Raw genomic sequence first — 16,298 nt, 5'->3', positions numbered from 1 at the left:
TCCTGTGCAAAGTTATAGGCACCTCAAACTCATGAAAGTCAATTCCAAGTTAGAACAGAAAATTGTCTTCTGGGTAGTGGAGACAGCTGGCTGAGCAGTGTGGGTGCTCACTCAATACAATGTGGTGTGGATGGTGACTGTCCTGAGTCTTTGGGTCTCTCTCTGTTATTCTTTTTGGCGGAAGGCTTTCCAGAGATACGTGCAGACGCAAGCCACCAGTGCCTAGAAACATTGAAAGAAGAGGTACAGGCGTGGACGACAGGCCCGGAGCCCTCGTACTGAAGCCTCTCTCCCCGCCCTCGCTGCCTCACCCCCCCCCCCCCACCCCCATCACCCGATCTGCACAATCAGGCTTGGGAGAGTGAAAGGGTTTCACTTCCGCCTGGCTGCAGGAACCACAAGTTCCAGACTAGGTCGGAATTCCGAATAATCACAGTCAAAATCCACCCAGATACTCTCACACGCCCAGCCGCGCGCGCATCCCGGGGCCGCGGGGCACACGTGAGCCCACGCCCCGCGCGCCCGTCCCTGCCTCCTGCCGGAGCATCCTCGGCTTGGGCGGCAGACGCAGCCGCCGCCGCCTCCTCCTCCTCTCGCCACCGCCTACACCGTCTCCTCTCCCCTCTCGTCCTCCTTCCTCCCCCAGTTCCTGCTCCTCCTCCCGTCCGCGGCGGCGAAGGGCAGAACCCTCAGCAGCGGCTGCCTGCGCTTGGGCCGCCAAGAGCCTGGAACAGGTCTGTGCGGGGGGCGCTTTGTTGCGGGCAGTTGGAGCGTCCCTGGCTCCCGGAGCCACCGGGAGGGCACGCGGCGGGCGCCGGGGTCTACGATTTCTCCGCGTTGGGTCTTTTTCTATGAATAGACGGGGTGCCAGGGGGTAGCTTGATCCTTTGGCCAGTGGCCGTCCCTCCGGCGTCGTGGCGAAGGAGCCCCCGAGCTGCTCGGAGTCCTGCCCCCACCGCCCACCCCTCAAGCTCTCTTTCTGTGCACCCCCACTCCCCGCATCCATGTCCCAGAGCTGAGCTTTCTCTTGTTCTGGGAGCTCGTGGATGGGGGCGGGGAGAGATGGATGGAGCCGATCCAGCGGGGCACCTGGGTGCATGGGCTTTGTTACATACAACAAAAACCAGTCCGCACCAGCTTCCAGTTCCAGGCTAGGCTGCAGTCTGCTGGCAGTGTGGGGTGTGGGCCGGGCACACTGGGGAAGTGAGAGAATGCGAGGGGGCACTCCCTGTGTGTGTGACTGGGCACACAGGAATGCGATGGTGTGTGTGTGTGTGTGTGTGTGTGTGTGTGATGGTGCTGGTTTTGTGTGGGATGCAGTGAGTATGAGTTGGAGTGTGGGGTGTCGAGTGTGTGTGTGTGTGTGTGTGTGTGTGTGTGTGTAGTTCTGCGCCATGGGGCTGAGTTACTCCTGGCATTCCATGTCCTTGGGTATCATCCCATGCCAAGCCAGATTGCAGTAACACGCAGGCAGATCAGGTCCAACCTGTTCTGCCTACACTGTAAGGGTAATGATGTTTTCAAAGTGATGGAAATCCCCCCAACTTGGGGCTGTTGTTTAAAACATGTTGATTGTGGAATTTCCAGCCAGGTTGACCAAGTCTTATTGGACATCATTATTGTTACCCCAAAGACATCCAACTTTCTTAGCAGGTTTCCCTCTCTCAGCCAATGAGGATCCAAAGCTCTTACAGTGATCCTTGCAGAGCCTTCCCCTGCACCCCTTTAATTAGTGGATGCTCCTCTTGTCTTTACTGCAGTCTTTACTTTGGAGCTAGCCTGTAGCTGTATGTTCATTTGGAGAAAAATGAACATACTGGATGCACCTGTGTATTAGTGGTGTATTTGGATTAAAGGTTTTCTTTATTTCCCTCCTGGAACCATAAGATGTGAATTGGTATGGTCTTTTTTTTTAATCAAAGAAAGAAGAAATCAACAGAAATGAACAAAACTGCTAGACTTTCTTTTGTACATTTTACTTGAGGTTTTATTTTATTTTTATTTATTTATTTTTTACTTGAGGTTTTAAGAAAGCATTATTTGTCAGGGGCCAAAAATGTACAGTTAAGGGTAGTGATTGTTCAGTAAAACAACCGACATTTATTAAACACCTGCTACATGCCAATAGTAATGTTACGTTTTGGAAGTATATAAACGAATAAATGAATAAAGCATCATCTCAGCTCACAAGGAAGGCACAGTCTGGTAGGCAAGACAGAGTGTGTAAACAGATGATTACAATAGAGTATGACAAGAGATAGGCAGGGTACTGTGAGAGCAGAGAGGAGGGGTGGGGGTAGGCGGTATGATCAAGAGAGGCTTTGGGGCTCCTGGGTGGCTCAGTTAAGCTTGATTTCTCTTGATTTCTGCCTAGGTCATGATCTCACAGTCTGGCTCTATGCTCAGCATGAGGCTGCTTAAGATTCTCCCTCTCTCTACGTCTCCCCCCTCTAAATAAATAAATAAATAAATAAATAAATAAATAAATAAAATCTTTAAAAAAAGAAAGAAAGAAAGGCTTCATGGGGGAAGTGACATTTGAGTGAGTCTTGAAAAACTAATTCACCAGGTGGCCAAGTTGAAGGAACAGCATATATAAAGGCAGAGAGGGGTCATGGTTAAGTAAGACTGCAAGGAGTCCTCAGAACTATTACTATCATGAACTCAGAATGAGTCTCCCTGGACAGGGATAGTGATTAATGGTAAACCCAAAAGGAGACAGTATTGCAGATTGGTAAAGATTAGCACACATCTGCATCTTAAGAAATGTCCAGCTCATTTCTAAATGTCAGTGTTTTGCCTTAAGTAAATCTGCTATGGGTAAGCATGTATTTACAAGGAAAATGAACTAGGTGGACAGTACAGTACACAAATTGTGGAATTTGTTGCTTTACAAAAGGCTTCATAATCAGACCATCTTGGACCTTTACAGGGAAGATTTTTACCAAAAATCCATTTAACCAGATTTTTTTTTTTTTTTTGCATAGCCAATGGATGGATAAAGAAAGATAGACCTGCATTGCATTTACTTTGTGGGCAAAAAGTCACCAATTTCAGTGCAGGCACTTTCCCTTAGGGTGTGGGTGTTTAATAAATACCGAATACTGAAAGTGTGGAAATGGTGGTAATAAATATGAAATCCACTATCTGTTATCTTTTATCATTTGGGTTGTATGTAAAATACAAATTAACCGGGACAGGGTCTTCAGGGACTTTCACATTTTAGATACTGTGAGTAGTGTCACTGGTAATTAATAATAGCACAGGATTTCTGTCCTGTGTGTTAAGTGCGTAGTCAGGAATGGCTGTATGAGGACTGTCTGTAACATTCATGCGGTTAGGCCAGAATAGGGGCACATTCTGAGTCTCCTGTTCTGTTTTGTTGGTGCCGATTGTGTGGGCTGATAAATGGCATTGGAAATGAACCTAAGAGATTAATGATTTCTGCTGGAAGTGCCTGGTGGGCACAAAATTATGCTAGTTAAAAGTGTGGGCTTTGAGGGCTTGAACCAGCATCCTGAGCATCATCTCCTCCCTTAAATGAAAGCCAAAAATAGCCCTGGGTTCTCTTTGAAAGGAATGCCAGCAGGGGTGGTCCAACTTGAATTGACTCCCCCCTCACCCTAGTCTGGCCAATGCCCTGAGGCAGAAGAAATGATGGCCTGGGGTCCTCTGGGCACATGGAGGTCCTTTGTTCATTGGCTGTCAGTACCAGAAAGTATCAGGCAGCATATCTAAGGCACATTCCCCCACAGCTTGGGCTGAAAAGGAATGGATGCTGTGCGGGTACTCAGGTAAGCCTAAGTGCCTGGACCAAGTGCTTCCCAGACTTGTTCCACCGGATGTTAGTAGGTGTTCCACACTCACATCCAGACACACACAGAGTTTTGTGGTCAAGTTAAATTTGGGAAATTCTTGCTTAAGCAAAAACAGGTTTGTTTACTTCAGGGCTTCTAAAAGCCTTTACCAGGCTAATGTACATCATGACTCTCCAGAAGAGAATCAGCAGTGTCTCCCAGATATATTTGCCCACAGAACCTGGTGTTCCAACAAGCAGTTGGCCAGACTGCCCTTGAAAAGAATATTCTCTGGCAATGCCAGGCAAGAGCCTTTCCCACCAAGTTCGGAGGCTGTAGGTATTTTGCTGGGGAGACAAGGGCGCCTCCTTCACCTTCTGGGCTTTCCTTCCCCCGTGCATCAAATGAGGCTGATAATAATCATTGCTCTCACCGTCTCTGATGGTGTGATGACAACCAAGATAATATCTCTGCAAGTATTTTGAGCTTTTTACAAGAAAGGCTGTATATCAACTCGAGGTTATTATGAAAGGGAAGTGCAGAATTAAGGCAGTTATTCTGATAATTTAGGCCCAATCCTGTTTTTCCTCTGCACTGCTGGGCAGACTGCCTCAGTTCTCTGCTCTGCTTCGACTGCAAAGACCTATTCTCACTCAACCTTGGGTGACTCAGTTCTTTGTGCTTACTTCCTTTGCCTTCCTGAAGATTCCAGTGTGGCCTTTAATTTCCTGGGCCAGAGGTATCATCAGTACAGCCCTAAGAGAAGTCCCATCAATTTGAAAACAGCCTCCTGACCAGAGAACCCTGGAAGTGGGAATTAAGCTCAGTTGGAAAGTTGCTTTTATCCTCCAGACTCCCTCTCCTGCAGGAGTAGTTCCAGGGGGCCATCTTGGACGCAGCCGCTGGAAGGTTCACGTTCACTGGCCCCCATGTGCAGTCTGGGTGGTCAATAGGAAGGCGTGGCCATCTTTAAGGAAATTTAAAGGCAGAAGAGAAAGACTATTGACCCTCTCTGATTCCCTTGGCTCTTCATTTAATTCCCTCAACCTCTCTTTTTTACAAACTACCTTGAAAGAAGTGTGCCTTTCTTGAGAAGGAACAGCTAATAACCATTGCCAGCTGGGCCTAGGGTGGAGACAGATGTGGAGGCCTTAGAGTTACCCATTCCACAGAGCATCTTACCCACATGGGCCATTCTCCACATGGAAGCAACAAGCTTCATGTGCTGTAGGAAGGGTTTGGGTTAGCCGGAAGAGGAAACGCTGTGGCTTTAAGGCCGAATGACCGACCGGACAGTGAGAGTGAAGGCCTTCTCTGGTGGGGAGAGTTCAGTGGAAATACCGGTCCAGTAGGGGAGGTTCATAGAATGGTAGCACTGCCTTTTCAAGTTCGTCTGGTGCAAAGCTTCTGCTTGGGTGAGCAAAATGCTAGTGAAGTGAAGTGAGTTTGTCTAAGATCCCACAGCTATCATGTGACAGAACAGAAGTCATCCTAGAGGCTAAACTCCGATCCACTGCCTCCTAAGGCTCTTCCCACTAGACCCAGCCATCTTCTTCTGCACTGCAGGGCAGTGTGGGTTGGTTGGCTCATTCAGTGGGACTTGGAGGGCATGTCCAAGCCTGAGTTGTGTGGGCTCTGTGTGGCAGCTTTTAGCAGAGAAACAGGTTTCTAGTGGAGCCAGAAAAAGCCATGCTTCCCCTCTCTCTTTCTGGTTCCTCTTGGGTGTCCAATTGTCTGATTCACCAAGCCAAGCAGCCAGTTGGAAACCTCAGGACTGGGTGTTCTGGGTAGATACTCAGTGGATGATTCAATCACACAGTCCCTCTTCCTTGGTGGTGATTCACTTCTTTTGTAGACCATCGATGACTGCCTTGAAAGTGTGATGGAAGCTGCTGATGCATTCCCCCTCAAAATGGCACAGAATTTCAGAACCATGTAGGTGCAGGGCTCCCATCCCCTACAGCCTAGGTCACTTGTAGACACTCCTTAAATACGCAAGATTCCCAGAGTTGCAATTGTCAACCTTAACTTGGGATGGAAGGGATTGGAAATACTGCAATGAGCTTTGTGCCAAATAGACTTCGGGAAGAGGAGTTAGTGTGGAATCTCTTTAGGATGAAATTTTGGGATTGGATCCGGTTCTTGAGGTAAAAACAGAAAAGGAATTGAAATGAACGAACCATGTCTCCTTCTCCCAACCTTATGAGAAACATGCGGGAGGTGAGGAAGAGAAGGAGGTAGGACAGAAAGAATGGCGGGAGATTTGAAAAGGCAGGAGAGGGAGGTCCTCCTAGAAAGGGTGTCAGTTAGACCGTAATAGCATGAAAGGTAACTTTCCTAAAAGAATGAGGCAACCATTGCCCTTCTTCCCGGTGTTTCTTAACTTCTAAGTAGCAAATCCTAAGTTTTGGGTATTAGAAATTAACTTAGATGCAGGAACACCATGTCCTTGAAGAGGACATTTTTAGAAGCTGGGAGATTGTGGGGAGTGGCACAGCTTGCCTTACTTCTTGTTTCAAAAAAGCATTTTTATGATTAAAATAATACACGATCATGCTTGCAAAAAATAAAAGTATGAAGCAGAACATTCCAGGCCTCTCCACCACCGATCTCTGCCCCGTTCACCATTTGTTACATAGCATTTTGTGTATATTTTAATAAATATTCATATACGGATTCATGTGGTAAAATAACAAAGGATGCCACCAGTGTTCTGCATACTGTTCTACAACGTGCTTTTCATGGAACTCTGTGTATCTGGAGGTCTTTTCCCGCCAGTATACCTATAGCTATTTCATTCTTTTTTTTAAGATTTGATTTATTTATTCATGAGAGACACAGAGAGAGAGAGGCGGAGACACAGGCAGAGGGAGAAGCAGGCCACATGTAGGGAGCCCGACGCGGGACCCAACCCCAGGTCCCCAGGATCACGCCCTGGGCTGAAGGCGGCGCTAAACCGCTGAGCCACACAGGCTGCCCTATTTCATTCTTTTTAAGAGCGGCATAGTACTCTAATTTCTGTGGTTGTGACATAATGTCTTTAATCCAGCTTTCATTGGTGGGTTTTTATATTATTTTCTAATTTTTAAAAAGAATTATTAAATATTGGGGCAGCAAACTTCCTTTTACCTGCACCCCTGCATACTCTTGCAAGTGTTTTTGTAGAATAAATTTCCAGTTGTGAAACTGCTAGCTTAAAGACTTTAGTCTGCACATCTTTGATTTTAATAGAGCCCCCTGCCCAGATTTTCCTCCAGGAAGCTTATAGCGACTTACACTCCCGACAATGGCCAGTTCTCTAGCAGGGCTCTTCCTCGACAATTTCACATACTCTTGACCTTTTGAATCTTTGACAATTTGGTAGCTGAAAACAATCCCTATTTTCTTTGCTTTATTATTTTTTTTTAGTACGAGAGAGGTTGAACACTTATTTAGATGTTTATTGACCTATTTTTCTATTCAGTTGTTCTTTATCATCCTGATAACTGCAATCTCTTGACATATTTCTGACAGCAGCTAACCATCACCTCTATTGTAAGCATATTAAGCAGTTTGTTGCTTACTCTTTCACCTAGATTTTAAAGTGTCTTTCAGTTGTATGAAATGTTGAAGTTTTGAAAAATCCTAATTGGCACTCTGTTTTTTATGAGCACTGAAACAATGCCACAGTGAATACCCTTGGACTGTATTATATGCATTGGGCTCATTATTTCCTTAAGATAAATTCTGAAGACTCGATTTGTTCAGGTAATTTTTTTTCTAGATCTTGCCAAATTACTCTCTAACATGTTTCTTTTTCCATTTCTTTTCTTTTATTTATTTATTTTTTACCAGTTTACACTCCAATCCCAAAGCATAAAAGTATACTTCACTCCTCCTCTTGATGCCTTCTGATAATTAAGATTTTGGTTCTTCAATCAAGGGCAAGGAAGGAATTCATATTTGGCATCAGGAAGGGCTTGGGGCAGAAATCCCTAACTGCACACAAAATATATGTAATACTCTCTTCACCTTCAATTATTTAAGCAAACATGCTTTTTAATTCATTTCCAAATAGAACTGTGTCGAACGCATTTCCTTAACATCAAGCCCCTATAAATTTGCTGTGAAATGTGAGTGGCCATTCAGGGTCATTTCTGCTGACAGCAGCTGCGGCATTGGACAATGGCAAATTGACTTTAGAGATCTATCTGTAAGACACTTGGGGGAAAAAAAAGCTGCTGCTGCATCTTCGCCGACCTCTGAGGTCAGCTAGATTGGTTCCAGAATTTTCCAGTGGCTTAATGCTGAGTAGGAGTCCACTTCTATCCAACTTGACTTCCTGCAAAGAGGACAAGTTTGAGGCCCTCCCATGAGAAGGGATTCTAACAGAAATAAACAGTGATATCACCCTTTGAAAAGGGAATAGTGGCAAATGGGTACAGGTGTAGCTTTTCCCCTTGCCCTGCTGCGGCTTCCTTCATTGTTCTGTCTCTCCTTTCTGCCAATATCTAGATATAGCCACGGGGAGTTTGGTGTCTGCTCCAGGCCATGGGTAGGGTCTACCGATTAGGAGAAGAAGGGAGTCACAAGGGTCGGTTGTGTGGTTTTGTCTTTAGAGTGACAGGTAGCAACCTTCAAATCCCTTGGGTGGTGGCAGAGAAATATGAAGAGCATGATTGGATGGTGACAGTGGTTACGCATTTTACAGATTTCGAAGACACAGCTGGAAAGGGGACAGTGCTCTCCAAGTTGGACATCGCTGGAAAAGGCTTATGACCTAACCCCACCACTTGCTAGCTAAAAATCTGGCACCTAGTCTCCCCTAGGGATGGACATAAGTGCCTTTGAAGTGCTACTTCCCCATCAGACAGATTTAAGAATGCCCTTTGTACTTATCCATCCTTCACTTCACCTAGCGTGCCACAAACACAGCCTGTCACTGGGATGCTTTTGAGTTGTCAGAAGATGGGTGGGTTATTGTACCCAGAGGAATCCTTTAGGTTATTTGAACTATTGACACCTACGATTTATGGTTTCCCACTTACCTCGAAATCTTGGTATTTGGCAAATAGCTTTGGATCCTAACTGATATTTGTTGGATTTCTTTTTTTTTTTCCTTTAGAGGTTTGGAATACAGTAAGGATAGTTCACAGGGGAACCAATGGTCAGACAGTATAATTATTCATCTTCACGGCCTTGAAAAAAATGGTTTTTGGTTGTTAAACTCATAAGTGTCCCATCTTAAAGTGAGGGCGTCTCTTCTTCAGAGTGCTGAATAATTAAAAACTGAAGCATTATAGCCACAAATATGGCCTCTACACAAATCATTGTCCTGTTTCTCCTTATGGATGGTCATAAGGGGGACAATCCAGGTTTTCTTTTCTTTGAAAAACTATGTTTGGTGCCAACTATGTTGGATCTTTATGTTTCTCAACTGAATTATTCCCCGAAGGTAGTGTTGCTTTTTTTTAATACAAAATATAATTTTATGTATGTATATATGTATGTATATTTTTATTGGAGTTTGATTTGCCAACATATAGCATAACACCCAGTGGTAGCATTGCTTTGGAACTCTGATTAGAACCAGGAGGGAGATCTGTCTGCACACTAAAATTAGAAAGGAAAAATCTCATTGAGAGGCAAAGGTAGTCAGTAAAAGGAGCTTATAGAGTGAATTGGAGGGCAGAAGACCCATGTTCCAGTTCTGATTCTGATACAAATCTGCTGTGTGACCTCAAACAAGTGCTTCAGTGTCTCCATGCCTCAGATTCCACATATAAAATAAGGACATGGTTAGGAATAGCATATCTATACTGTAGCACCTTCCATTTGAATAAAACATACTCATCTCCAAAGCCAGAGCGTACTTTTGTGACAGAATCACCTGGGGGCCCATTAAAATCTGGAGTCCCCCACCTCAACCCACAGAATCTGAAACTCCAAGGGTGGACCCAGGAAATCTGTGTTAGCCAGCTTCTTAGGTGATTCAGGGAGGCTGTAGCCCCCTCCTGTGGTAACTTTCAAGAGGCAAGAGCCCCTTGAGCTTTCTGGCCTGAGGGAATGAAAACCATTCTCCAAAGTGAGAAAGTCCTGGCCTTCCAGTAGCTCTGGCTGAGAAACCTATGACAGCAGGGGCACCTGGCTGGCTCCATCAGTAGAGCAGGTGGCTCTTGATCTCAGAGTTGTAAGTTTGAGCCCCAGGTTGGGTGTACTTAAGATACTACTTAAGAATTACTTAAAAAAATTAAGATTACTTAAAAATCTTAAGAAAAAGAAACCTAGGACCGAGACCGAATCTGAGGAGGGTGGTTTTTTTAACCCAATTCCCTGGGGCTGGTTTCTGCCTTGGTAAGTGGGCAGCAGAACGTTCTTTTGAATAAGAGCAGGCCTGGATTAACTGACTGACCAGCTCTTCAGTCATGAGCATATTTCAGGCCCTTTGGCATAAAATCTTCAGTAGAAGCATTTCTGAGAAAGGACAAAGTGGTTTCCAGAACTCAGACCCTGTCTGCCCAAGGTCTCTCTCAAATCCTATTTGATGGTTCCACCCCTCCTTTGACTTTTTAAATTCTTATTTCTCCTCCCTTCATTTAACAAACCCGTGTGGCAGCAGGTTCCCTCGCCTGATGGGATCTCATCACCCCAGCTTTTTATGCCTTAACCTTCCCCCAGCTCCCACTGCACCTCGTCCCGCCCCTCAACCCTGCTTTTATCACAACACTGATTTTATTTCCTCCAACCAGAGGCATGGCCTCGGGACTCTTCTGCTGTCTAAATGCCACTGGAAGAACACCTGGGTGCTCAGTGGTTGAGCATTTGCCTTTGACTCAGGTCGGGATCCCAGGGTCCTGGGATTGAGTCCCACATCAGGCTACCCGCAGGGAGCATGCTTCTCCCTCTGCCTGTGTCTCTGCTTCTCTCTCTCTCTCTGTCTGTGTCTCTCAAAAATAAATAAATGAATAAATGAATAAATAAATACTGCTAGGAAGTGTGGCAGGATACAAAATCAATGACCATAAGTCAGTGGCATATCTATACACTAACAATGAGACTGAAGAAAGAGAAATTAAGGAGTCAATCCCATTTACAATTCTACCCAAAAGCATAAGATACCTAGGAATAAACCTAACCAAAGAAGTAAAGGATCTATACCCTAAAAACTACAGAACACTTCTGAAAGAAATTGAGGAAGACACAAAGAGATGGAAAAATATTCCATGCTCATGGATTGGCAGAATTAATATTGTGAAAATGTCAATGTAACCCAGGGCAATTTACACGTTTAATGCAATCCCTATCAAAATACCATGGACTTTCTTCAGAGAGTTAGAACAAATTATTTTAAGATTTGTCTGGAATCAGAAAAGACCCCAAATAGTCAGGGGGATTTTAAAAAAGAAAACCATAGCTTGGGGCACACAATGCCAGATTTCAGGTTGTACTACAAAGCTGTGGTCATCAAGACAGTGTGGTACTGGCACAAAAACAGACACATAGATCAATGGAATAGAATAGAGAAGCCAGAAGTGGACCCTCAACTTTAGGGTCAACTAATATTTGACAAAGGAGGAAAGACTATCCACTGGAAAAAAGACAGTCTCTTCAATAAATGGTGCTGGGAAAATTGGACATCCACATGCAGAAGAATGAAACTAGACCACTGTCTTGCACCATACACAAAGATAAACTCAAAATGGATGAAAGATCTTAATGTGAGACAAGATTCCATCAAAATTCTAGAGAAGAACACAGGCAACACCCTTTTTGAACTTGGCCACAGTAACTTCTTGAAAGATTCATCCATGAAGGCAAGAGAAACAAAAGCAAAAATGAACTATTGGGACTTCATCAAGCTAAGAAGCTTTTGCACAGCAAAAGATACCATCAACAAAACTCAAAGACAACCTATAGAATGGGAGAAGATATTTGCAAATGACGTATCAGATAAAGGGCTAGTTTCCAAGATCTATAAAGAACTTATTAAACTCAACAGCAAAGAAACAAACAATCCAATCATGAAATGGGCAAAAGACATGAACAGAAATCTCACAGAGGAAGACATAGACATGGCCAACAAGCACATGAGGAAATGCTCTGCATCACTTGCCATCAGGGAAATACAAATCAAAACCACAATGAGATACCACCTCACACCAGTGAGAATGGGGAAAATTAACAAGGCAGGAAACCACAAATGTTGGAGAGGATGTGGAGAAAGGGGAACCTTCCTGCACTGTTGGTGGGAATGTGAACTTGTACAGCCACTCTGGAAAACTGTGTGGAGGTTAAAAATAGATCTGCCCTATGACCCAGCAATTGCCCTGCTGAGGATTTACCCCAAAGATACAGATGCAGTGAAACGCCGGGACACCTGCACCCCGATGTTTCTAGCAGCAATGTCCACAATAGCTAAACTGTGGAAGGAGCCTTGGTGTCCATCGAAAGATGAGTGGATAAAGAAGATGTGGTCTATGTATACAATGGAATATTACTCAGCCATTAGAAATGACAAATACCCACCATTTGCTTCGACGTGGATGGAACTGGAGGGTATTATGCTGAGTGAAATAAGTCAATCGGAGAAGGACAAACATTATATGGTCTCATTCATTTGGGGAATATAAAAAATAGTCAAAGGGAATAAAGGGGAAAGGAGAAAAATGAGTGGGAAATATCAGAAGGGGAGACAGAACATGAAAGACTCCTAACTCTGGGAAAAGAACTAGGGGTGGTGGAAGGGGAGGTGGGCAGGGGGTGGGGGTGACTGGTTTACGGGCACTGAGGTGGGCACTTGATGGGATGAACACTGGGTGTTATTCTATATGTTGGCAAATTGAACACCAATAAAAAATAAATTTATAAAAAAATAAAAATAAAAAAAATAAATACTGCCAGGAAAGGAGTCGGCATCAATGTCAGTGTACACTCATTTACCCCACTTTACATTTTTGTGGCTCACCCTTCAGCCCTTCATTTCATTGCAGAGGAAATTGGAGCCAGGGAGAATCTTCTCCAAGGCAAACTTTGGGAGACAGCAAGTCTTCTTTTTTTATATATAGCCACCATTTATTGAGCCCTGCGCCAGGTACTGTGCGGCTCTCGTGGCATGGGCTGTCTCCTTTACTCCCTCCCATAGCCCCGTCGGGTAAGGGACTAGCACTATTCTCATCTTACAGAGGAGGAAACAGCCTCAGAGCAGCTAAGTGACTGGCACAACAATATGTTCACGCGACTGGTGAGTAGCAGAGTGGGTCTGTCTGGCTAGTCTGGGGGCCTGGATGGTTAAACGGAATATTTTGTTGTGACACGCCTCCCTCCCCCATGATAATAAAGTGGTTATGCCAAAGGCAAATGTATGCAGCAACAGATTTCCTTGGCGGTGAAGCCCAAGCCCTGAAAAGTCCAAGTACCTTCAAGCACCAGGAAAAGAGAGGAAAGTTCATTTTAATGGCAGAGTGATCTGGCCAGGGTCATTATGAGTGGTCGGAAGGCCCGGGCTAGGAAACAGGTTCCTATGTTGGCACATCAGTCACCGAGTCGACCAAGACTCACTGGCATCGAGAGAGAAATTCCCGAGACCTCGTGACTCTTGTGAGTTTCATAGATTGCAGGGATGGGAAACCTATCAGCTATTTTTCTCCTCCCAATCCCTCAGGAAGCTGGTGCCAAGGCTAGCGGGGACTAGAGGTCAGGAGTGACTTCTGGGATGCTCTCAGCTAATGGGGGATGAGATAAGGGGAGACGGCCGGGCCGGAGAGGGCCCAGAATAGGCTTAGATTCATGGATTCCTAGCTCATCCGGGTCCTTCTTGCCTGATTGTCATTATCAAACTGGCAGTATATAGCAAGGGGTATTTGGCAGCCACCAATTCAGACACACTGAGCTAGAATTGATGGGACTCAAACTTGTGAGCACAATATATCCATGCACAGAAATTTCCAGAATATGCCCATGGGAAGGAGTCTATCCTCAAACCTTAAAAATGCCCCATTTGAAGAAGCCTGACTTTATACATTGACTTAACACTGCTGCACAAAAACAATTTTCCCCCCTCTTTCTTGGTTCTTTCCTGGCAGGGTCTTGTATTGGCTATAATTTCTCTAAAAATCTCTTTTCAGTTGGAGCCCTCAGATGAAGACTTCCACACATTTTCCATGGCGTCTGTTCTCTTCTTTGTTATTCCCAGTCTGGAGGGTCAATAGGCATCAGGGTCTTAGGAGGCCTCAGGTCTCCCATCTGTAATCATCCTGACTCTCTCTTGTCTGTGGAGATAGTTGAGCAAAATCAAATGGGCCAAGCTATGCGCTTGTGGTTGTCTTCAGGTTTTCCCTGGCAGAAGAGCTGTTTTGAAGAAAAAGAGAAGGCGAGCGTAAGGTTAAGCCAGGAGCTGCAATCACTTGCCCAAGCCCAAATCCCAGGCCTATATCCTACTAGCTGTGTGATCTCGGAAAGTTTCTTAACCACTTACTGCCTTGCCTCCATAAAATAGACAGAGTAATAATTTGTACCCACTTAATGGAGTTTAGGGAAGGACTCAAAGCAATAATATATATAAGGGGTCTGCCCTAGAGTTCGTGCTCAATAAAGGGCAGCTTATTTTTTTTAAGATTTTATTCATTTATTTGAAAGAGAGAGAGTGAGAGAGCGCACAAGCAAGGGGAGGAGCAATGGGAGAGAGTGAAGTAGACTCCCCGCTGAGTAGGGAGCTCAGTGTGGGGGGCTCGATCCCACGACCCTGGGATCATGACCTAAGCTCAAGTCAGAGGCTTAACGACTGAGCCTCCTGGATGCCCCAACGTCTTACTTTTTTTTTTTTTTTAATCAAGAGCACATGTAGCCCCATGGAGAGGTGTGGGTCCTGGCCCAGGCACTTTGGACAAGTCACTTAGCCTTTCTAATCTTTAGTCTCTTCACTGTGTAATGGAAATAAAAGAGTAGCTACTTATTAGGGTATTTTTTTTTCTTCATGAATAAACAGGATAATTCCTGCAAAGTTCTCAACACAGTGCCTGGTACATAGAAGTGCTTGAAAGGTATTGTGACTGTCAGCCAGTTGCCAACTTCAGTGACCCTTGTAGGCCCTTTGGCCCCTAGCTTCTCAGTGTCTGGGCCCCCTTTGGGCCTTGCTCCCACCCCAGCAGGGGTTTCTGATGCCTGTGTGGTACACATTGTTTGGGATAAGCAGGAGAGAGGGCCTTTTTGCACGGGGACCTCCTGAGGCTAACAGGGCTTCCTGCAAAAGCACACTTGGGGAGCTTGGGTGGCTCAGTGGTTGAGTATCTGCCTTCGGCTCAGGTCATGATCCCAGGGTCTGGGATCAAGTCCCACATTGGGTTCCCTGTAGGGAGCCTGCTTCTCTCTCTGCCTATGTCTCTGCCTCTCTCTGTGTCTGTCATGAATAAATAAATAAAATCTTTTTTTTTTTTTACAAAAAAAAGCATACTGCACAGTGTCATAGGGGCCGCTTCGGGACAGCAGCTGATTCCCAGGCCCGAAGATGGTTCACAAAGTAACAAAAATGGGGATGAGGCCGACCCCGCTGGGCAACTCTCACAGGAACCTGGGAAGCACAAAGTTCTGTTAGCTGGCCCTCCCTAGCCTCCCCTGGCAGCCCCGCCAGCCATGTATTCCCTTCTGGCATTCCTCCAAGACAACAGACTGGAGAGCCCAGGCGTCTCCTCCCCAAGTAATACATCAAGTATGGCAACCAGATGCTACCATAGTGATGGTTCCTACCTGATCAATAGAGCTGGGAATTGGGCCCTGGTGACAGGCCTTGCCTTGAGAGGGGGGCCACTTCCCAGGGCATCGCCTGTCCCAGCCTGGTGACTAAGCAACCCATCTGGCCTCCCTACCTCCCTAACCCTCCACTCTGGCTGTGTAACAGTCTCTGAGACTTTCTTTCTAAATTCATCCCCACGTCTGGAGCTCTGGAGTGACTATTTCAGGCACGCACTGCCTTCCATGGAGTCCCCAGTGGTGTGCCTTTAGTGCAGTCCATGCTATTCTACCTCCCTGAACCAGTCAATATTATTGCTGCTGCTGGCGGTGCTATGCACTACAGCAATGATAGCTAACATTTACTGGGTGCTTATTACATGCCGGGCATTTCCGTGTATTATCTTATTTAATAGTGCCAACAATCTTGTGGGCACAGGTACTATGATTTATCCCATTTTACTGTGTGCAGGGCACTAAGCTAAGGACCTGATATGTGTTTCCTGTTTCCATCCTCGCAGTAACCTTATGAGGCAGGCACCATTGTTACTACTAAATGTCTCTGTCGACTTGAGTAGGAAGGATCAAGATGGGAAGTGGGACACCTACAGAATATTCAGAAGGATTTGCATGACCCGAGAGAATGGATGATGTACGTTGACAGCAAGTCCTTCCTCAACCACTCCTTTGGCTTGCTCATTCCAAATCCTGCTGGGCCATTGGCTGTGGCTGGAGATGGGAGCAGAAGGGCCTTGCCACCCCTAACTGCTGGCAGCTTAGGAGGAGTGGTGCTTCCTG

At 45.5% G+C, this 16,298-nt stretch overlaps 1 protein-coding gene across 6 annotated transcripts in view; it reads left to right on the top strand.

The window, feature by feature from the left end:
- The first annotated feature begins 457 nt into the window (after positions 1–457).
- Positions 458–16,298, top strand: part of PAK3 (p21 (RAC1) activated kinase 3) — a 267,243-nt gene continuing 251,402 nt past the window's right edge. For 4 of the 6 annotated variants that reach the window (XM_072816521.1, XM_072816518.1, XM_072816519.1 and 1 more), the window contains exon 1: positions 458–734. The gene's annotated coding sequence lies outside the window, so the exon portion shown is untranslated. The remainder of the gene's footprint in view (positions 735–16,298) is intronic. The other 2 variants (XM_072816514.1, XM_072816526.1) reach the window with 2 other exon arrangements.

This window comes from Canis lupus, chromosome X, assembly GCF_048164855.1.
Source record: "Canis lupus baileyi chromosome X, mCanLup2.hap1, whole genome shotgun sequence".
Taxonomy (NCBI): Eukaryota; Metazoa; Chordata; class Mammalia; order Carnivora; family Canidae; genus Canis; species Canis lupus.
This window is presented reverse-complemented; position numbering and strand designations above follow the sequence as displayed.